This window comes from Pristis pectinata, chromosome 25 (genome assembly GCF_009764475.1).
Source record: "Pristis pectinata isolate sPriPec2 chromosome 25, sPriPec2.1.pri, whole genome shotgun sequence".
NCBI lineage: Eukaryota > Metazoa > Chordata > Chondrichthyes > Rhinopristiformes > Pristidae > Pristis > Pristis pectinata.
Window position 1 is genome coordinate 23,082,496 of NC_067429.1, and position 14,817 is coordinate 23,097,312.

A 14,817-nucleotide genomic window follows, 5' to 3' on the forward strand; every position below is an offset into this window, starting at 1 on the left:
TAAAGCCACTTGAATGTCAACTTATACAAACTACTCATGTAGCGCACGTTCTCCCAGTGTCCTGATTCCTCTATAATAGAATACTGATAATTCTATGAAACATGGAACTTTTCTTTTCCTCTGACACACTGTACACTATAGAATTCTTTTCAAAACTATTAAATAGAACAATTGAGTTATAATGTACCCATTCACATAGAAGGTTTGGTGATCAATACTGATGATGCAAGCCTCCAGTATAATATCTGCATTTATGCAGGTGCAGCATCAGACACGACCTTGCAATTTTATTCAGTTTCCTCAACCAGCTTCTGGACTACAGGCAAGTGGGGAATGACATTGCAAGTTAGAATTGTAGACTTATGAAGACACACTGGATCTAGAATTACATACCAGTTGAAACAGCAAGTGCATTATACGAAGTATGCTCACTCTGCTGATATACTGAGATGGGGGAAATATCTTATTTCATTCTCTTTATACTATTCAGTTCTACAGTGCATTGAATTAGAATTATTCATTATTTAAAAAAGTTTTAACTTTGATAAGTGTGTACCTTCACTTTGCCAGGAGGCTACAATGGAAACAGACAACTTGTTTACAGATCACAATGGAAATTGTGTCAGCTCAATTAAAAGGACTCAAGGCTGAAAATGTAGCAACACCCTAGTTGCTGAAAGAAATGGTAGAAACCATGTGTGAGTCACTAGTAGATATTTTCAATAGCTCACTTGGGTTTGGGTTAGAGCCAGAAGATAGGAAGCTTAGTGCAAGCGGTTCTCTCATTCAGGTAGGTTAAAATTAACTAAATAGACCAGCAAACCTAATGACTGCAGGATCAAAATCACATGGAATGCTGTGAGTGTATAGGTGGGAGTTCCCGGGGTTATCAAGACCTCCACAGAAAGCAGGTTTTATCGGAACAACCAGGATCTTTTTGATGCTTTATTGTGGAGACAATAGATACCGTCATACAAGGATCACAGTTTGTTGTGGTGCGAGAGACATTCCACAAAAGTATAGATCTTGTGCTAAATGGTGAGATGGGAATAACAAAAACATATTAAGCAACTGAATAGAGTTTGGTATTATGTGGGAAAGCCTGTCAGTGTTTTTGGTTATTTCAGGTTTCGGTGATAAATTCACATCAATTAGTTTCATTCATGAAGAATCCAGAGGAGAGCATTGGCAGCACAATGATTTCATTTATGGATGACACTAAAGTGATAAAGCCACGATCTTTGAAGAGCGCAAAGGATGGTGACAGATTGTGACGTGGGGCAGAATGGCTCCACGTTGGCAAGTGGACTACATGCAGGGAGGCCCTTAGTTGCAGGAATGTTTCATGATTGATTAAAAGTGAACGGACACAGAGACACAGATACAAAAATAATTAGGGTAGGAGAAGCAGAGTTGAGTAATTCTTTCAAAAGAGAATTAGATATTTACCTGAAAAATGGAATATGTGGAATGGGATCCAATAAGTGGTTTGTGCTCAGCTTATTACATCTTCCCCCAACCTATCTACCTTCCCCCTCTCACCTGGGCTCACCTATCACCTGCCTGCGTGTGTTCCTCACCCTCCCCCCCACTTTCTTATTCTGGCTTCTGCCTTCTTCCTTTCCAGTCAAGATGAAGGGTCTTGGCCCAAAACGTCAACTGTTTATTTCCCTCCATAGATGGTGCCTGACCTGCTGAGTTCCTCCAGCACTTTTAATGGAGAAAGACATTGAATGACGAATGGGCTAAATAAATTGTCTCTGTTATGTGACGTTATTTTACTTCAGTCACTGACAGCTTTTGGTTTTATGAATTCACTCAAGTTGTTTAGTTTAAATAGTAAGTTACTCTGTGATATATATGCGTATTTGCTAGGGAAAGAAAGTAATTAAAAAGAGAGGTCATTGCAGCATAGTGCAAACACACCTATTAAAAGAGGTTGCATAGTGAAGTGAAGAGTGTTGAAAACATAGAACAGAAAGAGAAAGGGAGGATGAAGTTGAATTGTCCAGAGGAGACGTTACTTTGAAATAGATTGCCACCTGCTTACACAGATTACAAGTACTGAACCTTAATATAAAGTGACAAAGAGCGGCGGCAGTCAGAACATTTGATATATTTAAGGTGGATAAAGTATTTAGTATTGGTTTATTGTCACTTGTACTGAGGTACAGTGAAAAACTTGTCTTACATACCGATTGCACAGGTCAATTCATTACACAGTGCAGTTACATTGGGTTAGTACAGAGTGCATTGATGTAGCACAGGTAAAAACAATAACAGTGCAGAGTAAAGTGTCACAGCTACAGAGAAAGTGCAGTGCAATAAGGTGCAAGGTCACAACAAGGTAGATCGTGAAGGGAACCGTTCAATAGTCTTATCACAGTGGGGTAGAAGCTGTCCTTAAGTCTGGTGGTACGTGCCCTCAGGCTCCTGTATCTCCTACCTGATGGAAGAGGAGAGAAGAGGGAATGACTAGGGTGGGTGAGGTCTTTGATTATGCTGGCTGCTTCACCAAGACAACGAGAGGTAAAGACAAGAGTCCAAGGAGGGGAGGCTGGTGTCCATGATGCGCTGGGCTGTGTCCACAACTCTCTGCAGTTTCTTGCAGTCCTGGGCAGAGCAGTTGCCGTACAAAGCCATGATGCATCCAGATAAGATGCTTTCTATGGTGCATCGATAAAAGTTGGTGAGAGTCAAAGGGGACAAACCAAATTTCTTTAGCCTCCTGAGGAAGTAGAGGTGCTGGTGAACTTTCTTGGCTGTGGCATCTATGTGATTTGACAAGGACAGGCTGTTGGTGATGTTCACTCCCAGGGACTTGAAGCTCTTAACCCTCTCGACCTCAGCACCGTTGATGAAGACAGGTGCATGTACACCGCCCCCTTTCCTGAAGTCAATGACCAGCTCTTTTGTTTAGTTGACATTGAGGGAAAGGTTGTTGTCATGACATCATTCCACTAAGCTCTCTATCTCCTTCCTGTACTCCGACTCATTGCTGTTTGAGATACGGCCTACAACGGTAGTATCATTTACAAACTTGTAAATGGAGTTAGAGCAGAATCTGGCCACACAGTCATGAGTATATAGGGAGTACAGTAGAAGGCTGAGGACACAGCCTTGTGGGGCACCAGTGTTGAGAATAATCATGCCAGAGGTATTGCTGCCTATCCTCACTGATGGTGATCTGTTGGTTAGAAAGTCAAGGATCCAGTTACAGAGGGAAGTGTTAAGTCCTAGGTCTCGGAGTTTGGTGACAAGTTTGCTTGGGATTATTATATTGAAGGCAGAGCTGTACTCAATAAACAATAGTCGAACGTAGGTGCCTTTACTGTCCAGGTGCTCCAGAGCTGAGTGTAGAGCCAGGGAAATGGCGTCCACTGTAGACCTATTTCAGCAATAGGCAAATTGCAGTGGGTCAAGAGTATCCGGGAGGCTGGAGTTGATCCGTGCCATGACCAGCCTTTTAAAAGATCAAGGAATAGAGGGTTATGGGGAACAGGCACAGAAGGGGAGTTGAGGCCAGCATATATCAACCATGATCATATTAAATGGTGAGGAATGCTTGAGAGGCCGAGTGGCCTACTCCTGCTTCCATTCTCATGTTCCTGTATGGAGAGAGATTAGGTCAATGAGGCCTGTATTCCGTAGAATTTAGAAGAATGAGCAGGGATCTCAGAACCCTATAAAACCCTAAAAGGGCTGGACATACTAGATGCAGGCAGGATGCTCCCTATCACAGGGGAGTCCAGGACCAGAGGTCACAATGTGACAATAAGGTGCAGGCCACATTGGACTGAGATGAGGAGAAATTTCTTCACCCAACAAATTCTCCCAGCAGGAGGATACTTCACCTCTGGAATGTTCTACCACAGCAAACAGTTGTTGCCAAGTCAGTAAATAAACCCAAAGAGCAGTAGTTTCTTAGGGCTAAAGGAAGAGATATGGCAAGATATCCAGAACAGCCCACTGAATTGGGATATTCACCAATGATCATACTGAATGGCGGAGCTGGCTTAGAGGGCCAAAAGGCCTATTCCTGGTTCACCAACTAACCCCCACAAACTCCAGTGGGCAAGTGCCGATGGAATGCAGTCGAAGTGAAATCACTAAGCTCGCAATCCAAGGAACATCACTCCCACATTCTGGATATCACCCGCATACTAAATAATTACAAGGTCCCGTGCTGGATTATACCATTAAGCAGACTGGAAATTACCAGATGTCATGAGGCACCCGTTACAGTTACAAACCAACCACAATCTCTAGCTGCAAATCTAACTGCTTGAGTGCACTTGTGGAAAGTGAATTAATCTGTCACCCCTCTGGAGTAAAACATGCATCATTCACGAATGAATGCCTGAATGCAGATGAATTTGGAGCCTTGAGAGATTTGGCTGTCATCTCTTTGCTTCTGCTAAAAAGGCCTTGTAGCAAAAAAAAATACTAATAGCTGTATTGCAGTGTCAGTGAAACTTGCTGTAAATCCATTAGGTACATGTGGCAACTCTCACTAATCCTTTACCAGTAAATCTAAACTGGGAATCCACTTTTCTCAGATCTTACCAGATGTTTCCTCTTTTCCCAGAAAGGCCACTAACATTGAGCCAGAGCTTGCATGGGCAGTTGTCACCAATGATAGCTTGCTGCTGCTATATATTCTAACTCCTGAAATACTCGTTCAAGATCTGGTAATTGTTACCCTGATCAAAATATAACAGGGGCTAGAGGTCACGGTGGGGTGGGAGGGGAAGCAAGCCACACCCATGCAATGGCTGAAAACAACAACAACTTTGACAGCCAACAAAGCCTAAGCTGTCAAGGACTGCAAATGCTCGTTAAAATAAAAAGCCATTAAAATTTTAGACAGATGCTCGATCAAAGAGTTGGCTGGAACTGTTGTACTGAGATACGTACTGATGGGTCAAAGGTTTAGTGGACATAAAAGTAACAGAAAATGCATAATTCTCACTGACTGCAGTGAGCACAGGGTGTTCAAACAACTGTTTCATACAAAAGTGAGAGGGTTGTTCAAGGCAGAGTACAAAGTTAATGGCAGGATTCTGGGTAGTGTGAAGGAGCAGAGGGATCTGGGGGTCCATATCCACAGATCCCAGAAAGTGGATAGGGGTAGTTATGAAAGCTAACATCCATAAGCTTTCTTAAGTCGAGGGATCACGTTTAAGAGCCGCAAGGTAACGATGCAGCTCTATAGAACTCTGGTTAGACCACACTTGGAGTATTGTGTCCAGTTCTGGTCACCTCATTATATGAAGGATGTGGAGGCGTTGGAAAGGGTGCAGAGGAGATTTACCAGGATGCTGCCTGGTTTAGAGAGTGTGCATTATGAGGAGAGAATAAGGGAGCTAAGGCTTTACTCTTTGGAGAATGCAGGATGAGAGGAGACATGACAGAGCTGTACAAAATATTAAGAGGAATAGATAGAGTGGACAGCCAGCGCCTCTTTCCCAAGGCACCAATGCTCAATACAAGAGGATATGGCTTCAAATTAATGGGGCGGGGAGTTCAAGGGAGATGGCGGAGGGAGGTTTTTCACCCAGAGAGTGGTTGGTGCATGGAATGCACTGCCTAGGGCGGTGGTGGAGGAGGGAAGTACATTGGTCAAATTCAAGAGATTGCTAGATAGGCATATGGAGGAATTTAAAATAGAGGGACACGTGGGAGGAAGGGGTTAGATAGTCTTAGGCGAGGTTTAAAGATCGGCACAACACAGTGGGCCGAAGGGTTTGTATTGTGCTGTACTGTTCTATGTTGTCATGGGTTAAAGCTCTGACAAGAGTCTCTCAATAAACAGAAGGAATATTGGCTTAGAAATTCAGTCTTTCTCGGCACCATGCATATAAATATAGAATTGTCCCTGAGCAAAATGTAGTTCTGATGGTCTGCAGACCAAATTCTGCCACTCTTGAAATTCAACCAGGCTGACATCTGCTCACATGTTACAGCCATATCAATAATCTATTGTCCTCATTGCATGAAATGATATTGCTTCCCAAGGAACATTCCTTGAGCATTGCTGGGAAAAATGAATTCACGCAGTTCCAAAACATACATGCAATGGACTCGACAAAAGAGCAATTTTTTTTAGGGAATTACCCCAACTAGGTCATAGCTGGAAATCCAGAACAAGTTAGGTCACTTATCTAATAACCCATTGATGCATCCTTGACCATGGAGTACAGGCACCCGACTCGCCATCTTCCCCCTCATTACCATTTGGAGGCCCCTGCTCATCATTCACTGACATCCAAGCCTCACTTCCAATCAATGACCATTCATGGCTTTTCTCCCTTCAGTCCCAACAGCCCGACCCAGGCCTTCATTGCAGTCACTGAAGTGACACAGGACATGAAGGCTTTACCCTTGTACAAGCCAGGTTCAGTCCTGGGGCCTCAGAGAACTCTGAATTTTCAAGCAGGAGGCCCCAAGGCTAGAACAGTTGTTGCTACATTGTGTAAATAAATCTGCTACTGCAAATGCTGATGAATTTCCTGTCTTTAATTGACATCAATTACACTTCCACAGCTGATGATCTCATGTTTTGACTGAGCTTAATAGGAGTCAAAAACACAATGACAACCTTTTTATTGTGAGGAGGAGGCTGCTACATTTTCACTGCACAAGGTTCAGAACTTTCCCCTGAAAACAGAGGCTCTGTTTTATGCAGGGTGATGTAATCATGTTTCTGACATTATGATCTACCAGGGAGGAATTTGGATTGCAGATGAATTTGGAGCCTTGAGACATTTCACTGCAATTTCCTTGAGTTTGCATAAAAAGGTTTTGCGGCAACTAAAAAACAGCAATAGTTGCACTCCAGCCACAGGCAGGGCAGCGAGTGTCAGTGGGAGCTGCCGGCTATGGCCTATTCACAAAGTCCTCCATTGCAAACATCTGGGACTGGTATACAAATTGGGAGAGCGGTCTCGAGGGCTAGTCAAGCAACATCTGGCAGTGTTGTACTCCTAGAATCACACATATTGATAATGTGCCAGACTCCTCCATTACAGTCCCTGATTTACTGTCCCACCAAATGGACAAACCCACCACATTGGGTGACACAAAAGGAAGCCCTGGGAGTCTTCAACACTGAATCCAGATTCTACGAAGTCTCACAGCATCAGGTTAAACAAGGGTAAGGAAACCTCTTGACTATCACCTACCTACCTCAGCTATGAATAAGTGCTCTTCCAATGTTGAACGACACTTGGAAGAAGCACTAAATAGTTTCCTCCAGGTGCTCTGGTTTCCTCCCACAACACAATGATTGGTACTTGGTTAGCCACAGTAAATTGCCCCCTAATTTTAAGGTGAGTGGTAGAATCTGGGGGAGTTGATCAGAATGGGGGGAGAATAACAAATGGAATTAAGTTGATGGTCGGCACAGACTCAGAGGGCTGAAGTACCCGTTCCTGTGTGGTGTCACTTGACAACTCGAAACTCTGTGGGACCAGCCAACATCCTAGTAGTACTGAAGACTTGCATGACTAGTTCTGGCCTCTTGCCAAGCTAATTCTTGTATAATTACAACAATGGCATCTTCCCAGCAAGGTGGAAAATTACCCAGATGCATTCTGTACACAAAAAGCAGGACAACCCATATCTTGCTAATTTGTGGCTGATCAATCAACAGGCATCAAGAGAAAAACATTCCTCTTGTTGGAGTCATACCAAGGTCAAAGGAATAAGACCGTGGTTCTTGGAGGTCAATCATCCCAGGCCCAGGTCATTATTGCTGGAATTACTCAGGACAGTGTTCTGGGCCCAACCATCCCTAGATGTTTCATCAGCGACCTTTTCTCTCCAATCACAAGTTCAGAAACGGGGATGGGATGTTTGCTGATGATCCCACAATCCAATTCCATTCACAACTCCTCAAGTAATGAAGCAAGACCTAGATAACATTCAGATATTAGCATCATAAAAGTACCCAGCAATGACAACTTCCAACAGGAGCAAGTCTAACCTCCTACCCTTGAAATTCAATGAGATACCATCACCGAGTCCTTCGCCATCAGCATCCTGGGGATCACCGTTGAGCAGAAGCTCAATTTCACCCACTATATAAATACCGTAGCTAAAAGAAGAGGTCAGAAGCTGGGTATCCTGGGATGAATGACTCACACCCCGACACCACAAAGCTTTTCCAGCATCTGAGGGTGACATAGTGGCACTACCTATGGCGCAGGAGTTTCACAGCTCCATGACCTGGGTTTGAATCTGACCTCTGGTGCTACGTGGAGTTTGCACGTTCTCCTTGTGAACGCATTTCCCCAGGTGATCTGGTTTTCTGCCGCATCCCACGACGTCACAATCTGGGGGAACTCAGCAGGTCGGGCAGCATCTGTGGGAGGAAAGGAATCGTCATGTTTCGGCTGTTCGACCCACTGAGTTCCTCCAGCGGATGGTTTGTTGCTCCAGATTCCAGCATCTGCAGACTCTTGTGTCTACATCCCACAATATGCTGGTTAGTAGGTTTATTGCCTACTGTAAATTACCCCGAGTGTGGGTGGGTGGTAAGAAAGTCAGAGCATATTATAGAGAACAGGTTACAGGGAAATAAGTGGGAAATGGGATTGATAGGTTGGCTCTGGGAGCTGGCATGGGTTCAATGGGCTAAATGGCCTCCTACGTCATAAAGAAATATGAAGAGGTGCACAGTGGAATACTCTCCACTCACAATCAAGAATCTGGACACCACCCAAACCAAAGCAACCCACTTGAAACAGCCTAAACATTCATTCACTATGACTATTGCACTGTCCCTGTTGCTTGTGCCATCTTCAGAACACACTGCTGTTACTCACCAGGTGACTCCGTCAGCACCTTCTAAACCGGTGGTCTCTATCACCTGGAAACAAGGGCAGCAGGTACATGGGAGCACCACAACCTGCAGCTTCCCCTCCAAGTCATGCAGTATCTTGACTCAGGAATACATTACTGCTCCTGCACATTGCAGGGTATAAATCCCAGAACTCCCTCCCCAACAGCACTATTGGAGTACGTTCACCAGATAGACTGCAGCGGTTCAAGGTGGCGGCTCAACACCACCTCCTCAAGGGCGATAAGGGATGAGCAATAAGTGCCCACCAGTGACATTCAGATTCAAAAACGTGAACGTGTAGCGGCCTGGACCTGCAGGACTCGAACCGCCATCTGCGGCCGCGGGAGCGCGACGCAGACTAACCGCGGGGACGGCACGTCACGTCCGCCGGAGAGGCTCTCGGTTACTTTAGCGAGCGCGCGCGCTTTGAGTCAGTAAAGTGTGCTCCAGTCCAGCCTCCGCGTTTCTGCGTTTTCTTTTCTGCCACGTGCCGCGTACGGCTACAAATGAATAAAAAGGTCTGGAAATAAACAGGGCAATAATGAGCATCAGACTCAACTTCAACAATTCACAGAATACTTTTCCAAAAATGAAATTCTGCACTTTTCCCTCTGTTTATAATTTTGTAACAAAAGCCAAAATTTCTGTGTGCCGGAAATAGAATTTGATTGATATTGCTGGTAATGTGGATCTAAATGATGATTTTCAGGTTAAGCCTCTTCATCAGTTGTGGCTGTCAGTTCAGAGAGTTCCCTGGGTTATTCCACATGGTGGTTGAATAGTTTGTGCACATTCTCTTGACATTTCTGTGTGAAATGGGATTTGCTTCACTGAGCTGCATAATGAAAAAGTACAGAAATTGCCTAAATGTGGAAAATGGATCTGTGGATGAAACTGTTCGAAATCATGCCAAGGAAACGTACTGCCCACTGATAACCAGTCTCATTCTTTTCAATGAATGAAGTGTCATTTTCTTTTTTTTTGCATTGAGTGGTTTTATTTGTTGTGTTGTGTTTATCTGAGTGTGCTATGTTATTTCATAATAAAATGCCTGAACAATAAGGGGATTTAAGTGAGTTTTTGTGACTCAAGTTGTATTTCTTTATTAAACAGTTTTCATTCATTGTTTACAACTAGAGTGGGGAAAATAGGTTTAATGACATCTCACTGAAGTAGGGTTCAGAAAGGAAAATGTGAATAACTGCCTACGAGGCAGAGATAGAAGAATTATAATAAGGAACTGGCAGATTTGTTGAACAGGTATCTTGCATCTGTCTTCACAATATACACCTTAATAAGCATACCAGAAATAGAAGGGATCCACGGTAGTGTAGTGGTTAGCGTAACACTATTACAGCACCAGCGACCCGGGTTCAACTCTGGCAGCTGTCTGTAAGGAGTTTGTACATTCTCCCTGTGTCTGTGTGGGTTTCCTCAGGTGCTCCGGTTTCCTCCCACATTCCAAAGACATACAGGTTAGGAAATTGTGGGCACGCTATGTTGGCGCCGGAACTGTGGCGACACTTGCGGGCTCCTCCCAGAACACTCTACGCAAAAAGATGCATTTCATTGTCTTTCGATGTACGTGTGACTAATAAAGATATCTTATGTTATTTAATGAGGCTACTAATGAGGAGAAAGTCCGGACAAATTCCATGGAGCAGATGGCCTGTCTCCAAAGGAGCTGGCACCATAGTGATTGCTTTAGTGGTGGTCTTCCGAAGTCCCTTAGTTTTTAGATGGCCCTCGTGGAATGGAATGTAGCATCACTGTTTAAGGGAGGGAGAGTAAACATGGATCCACTGATCAATTAGCCTGACATCAGTGTCAGAAAAATGTAATCCATTATAAAGGACATGATAACAGGACATTAGGACATCTAGAAATTCACAGTATTAGGCAGAGTCACCATGATTAATGAAAAGTATTTCTAATCAAATAGAGGATTTATTGGATGTAATGGTCAGAGCAGATATGGCGAACCAGTGGATATAGGAATAAGCAGGACATTTTTGGATTAACACCTGTTAGTGATGGCATGTCATTGAGTCAATCATAGAGACAATCATCTTCGAGCATGGAAACAAATCCTGTGGACCACTGTGCCCGCATTGACCATCAAGCGGCCATTTACATTAATCCAAAGCTGGGCCCAGGACAAGTTCTCCCAAGGATGAATATTGGATCTCAGATATTAACAACCTATTCATTCCTAAGATAGAAGGGCAGACGGATCTACACAAGGCCAGCTCAGAAAATAAGCTGTGACAGAGATGGAAAGAGTCTGCAAGAGGATATAGGGAGCTTGTACATAACCACCTTTCTGCCAGCTCAATGTGAGCAAATTTGAGGTTATTCATATTTGTAGGAACAGAAAAAGGTAAAATATTCTTTAGTAAGAAACTCATTGTATAAGTAAATACATGTATGCTTGAACATTAATCACTGAAGTGTGAGCTATTAGGAAGGGAAATTATGAATAGACCTTTATTATAAGGGAACTTGGACATCAAGAGCAAGGATATATAGTTGACATTGAATAGAGCTGTGATCAGACCACATCTACAAGGCAGGTTTGGATTCTGTACCCGAGTAGATAATATACTTGCCTTGGAGATATGCAGCAGGGAGTCACTGGATTGACTCCTCAGATGAGGAGCTAGCCCAAATGGAGTAACTGAATAGAATGGTACACATACACTGTAGTTTAAATAACTGAGGGATGATCACATTGAAACAAGACTCAGAGGAGGTGACAGGATAGCTGTTGAGAGCAGTTTCCTCTGGTTGGACCTTTGGAATTCTCTAACCCCCCCAATGGTGATAGATGCTCAAAGAGTACATTCAAGGCTGCAATGGAGAGAAATTTTGGAGATCAAGTGAATAAACAATTAAAGAAAGATAGGCAGGATAGCCCAGGTAAAAGATCAGCTGGATCTTACTGAATGGCAAAGCTAGTTTGTGGAGCTATATGGTTAATAGAAACAAGACAATTGACCTCAATACCTTAAATACAGAGAGAGGAAGTTCCATAAAATGGCTCTTGTGATTGTATTACAAGTGTATATTTGCATAAAGTGTATTTAAAATATTTCAGATACAACACAAAAACAGGCCCTTCCCTTCAGCCCACAAATTCCATGCCAACCATCAACGGCCTATTTACACTGATCATAAATTAATCCCATTTTCTATTTTCCCACCTTCTCAAGAACAATTCCCCCAGATTCTACCACTGAGGGTATTTACAGTTGCCAATTAACCTACCAACCTGCACACTTTTGGGGTGTGGGAAGAAACCAGAACACCCATAGAAAACCCACACAGCCATAGGGATAGTGTGCAAATGCACATAGATAGCAAGCGTGGTCAGGATTGAACCAGATCCCTGGTGCTGGGAGGCAGCAGCGCTACTAATTGCGGCACTCATATTCTTATATAAAATATTCAACATTCCTCATCTCAGCAAAACAAGAAATGCTAAATTAGTACAAGCCAGAAAAATGTCAAGGTTTTATTTAATATACAATTTGGCACTAAATGATGCAAAAATATAAAACACTATTCTACACTAAAGGAAGCTTGGCCTGTCAAAGGCAAACATTCATTTCATGTCTAAAGTTTCAATGCCTCAGTTCTAAAATTTATCTTTCTCAAATCCCTAAACAGCCTTGCCTCTCCAAATTTTTGTAACCTCCACCAAACATCCAAAATCTTGCATTCGGCAGCCTAGGCCTTACCTAAGCCACTCCAATCATCTAACTCCCTCCCCAGTATTCAGATTCTTATTAAAATCTACCTCCATATGTAAACTACCTCTATGACCTGTACTATTCGTTTTTGAAAAAAGAGTAAAACACTGCAGGCAGGAGATTTTATTTTTCCAAAAGTGCTGGAAATATACAGCAGGCCAGGCTGCATCTGTGGAAAGAGGAATAGTGTTGATGTTTCAGGTTCAAGGCCTTTCATCAGGACTGCTGGATCAGCTGGATGTTGGGTAAAATTCCACACAGAAGATGACCATTCAGCCCACTGTTTCTCTGCCGAAACACAGAACCCATCAATACCAATATTTCCCTGGAACTATTCTCCCACAATTGCCCATCAATTTCCCTATAATTCTCCTACAACCCACCTACTGTAGGGGCAAGTTACAGCAGTCAATTATCCTACCAGCAGGAAACATTTGGGATATGGGAGGAAGAAGAAGCAACCAGGGGAAACCCACACAGTTATAAGGAGAATGTGCTGCTCCACAGAGCACCAGTGGTCAGGGCTGAACGCAGGCTGCTGGTTTTGGCTGAGAGCAGAGTTGGTGTGATGCTCCCAGATCAATGTGCGCAATCAAAGGCACTCTGAACCACAGGAAGGACTGCAATTCCAGCAAAGGCACCTACTCTTTTGCCCTCATTTCTGAAAAGAGTGAGTGAAAGTTTTCAAATAGAGCACCTCAGTGACCTCCCTTACACAACTGTACATGTCAAACTGCAAAAAGCACGAACATCTCCCTCTCTCATCTGAAAGGAGCCAATCACTATCATCTTGACAGCCACCAGCAATCAGTCAACACTGAAACTACAGATATGGCTTCAGCAGGTAGCTGAGTTTAATGTAACATCCTTGTTAAAACACAGACCTCTCACACCTCCTGTTCAGCTAGAAATGCTGCCCCAACATCCCGAGGGAATATGGCCATCATTTGTGAGATCATCTCCCCTTCTTTCAGTAGCATTTCCTATTCTATCTTCATGTCATTCTTACAGTCATGACATATTCTAAGTCTGGAAGCATTAGTTTCTGGAGAGTCTGTGATATCCACAACTATAACACTACTCACAAACGTACCTTTACAACTTGAAATACCCATGGAAAAACACCAAAACATGTAGATTGGTAACAGAAGAGATCAATCAGCACCTAGCCTGTAAAGTAGTTGATGATCCATTTATATAAAGTGGTGAGGTTTCCTTCCAATTGCAGAATACATGCTCAGCTGGAGTGCAGCATTGCCTGGTAAAAAACATAATCAGTCTGCTCAACATACTTCCTACAGAAACTCACCATGTGTATTCTCAGCCTACCCCAATATTGCATCAAGTATGATTCACATTAGAGGAACATTCCTGCTGCAGATGCCATCATAGGTTTTAAGGGCACTTACACCAGACAATGGAAAGATGCCAAGGAAACTGAAGATAAATGTACCTTATAAAAAGAATATTTTTTTAAAATATAGTGATAAATGCAATAGTGTGGACTATAACTCAATGCTACAAGGTCCAGCTGCTTTCAACTGGAATTTAATCTCAGATTAATTCATGCAAAGAAACTTTTGCAGCCACAAAGCAGAATTGTGTGTGTTGGATCTCATTACTGTTTAATGTTGAGTGAGCCTTATCTAGATTGTGACCAGAAGGCAGGTTATAAAGTGTTACATAATAGGTTGTTCTGCAAGATTAGGGCTCAGGAGACTGGAAATAATATTAGTATAGACCAAGGATTGGTTAACAGATAGATATCTTACTTAGGAATAAACAGATCATTTTCAGGATAGGAATAAGTAATGTGGAGCATGGTAAGAATCCGTGCTAATGCCTCAACTACTTATGGTCTACATTAATGAGGACAGCGAAGTAATATATACAAGTTTGCTGATGATAGGTCATTGGGTGGAAAGACAAGCTGCGAGTAGCATGCAAAGAGGCTACAAGGGGATACAAACAGATTAAGTAACTGGGCAAGTGGTGGCAGACGAACTATAATGTCAGGATGTACAATAATGTTTGCTTTAGTAAGAACTAAAGGAAGATTTATTTTAAGGGTGGGAAGCTAATAAATAACAGCATTGGAGAAATATGATGTAAATATGTAAACTCAGCACACAATTATGAAGGCAAAAAGGTAAATCTAGTCTATTGCACGTGGGTGAAAAAGTCTAAATACTAATATGGAGGGCTTTGATGGAACCATAC

General features: G+C 42.9%; 1 protein-coding gene across 1 annotated transcript in view; it reads right to left on the reverse strand.

The window, feature by feature from the left end:
• adam11 (ADAM metallopeptidase domain 11) overlaps positions 1-14,817 on the reverse strand; it is a 134,164-nt gene that overhangs the window by 112,580 nt on the left and 6,767 nt on the right. The window lies entirely within an intron of this gene.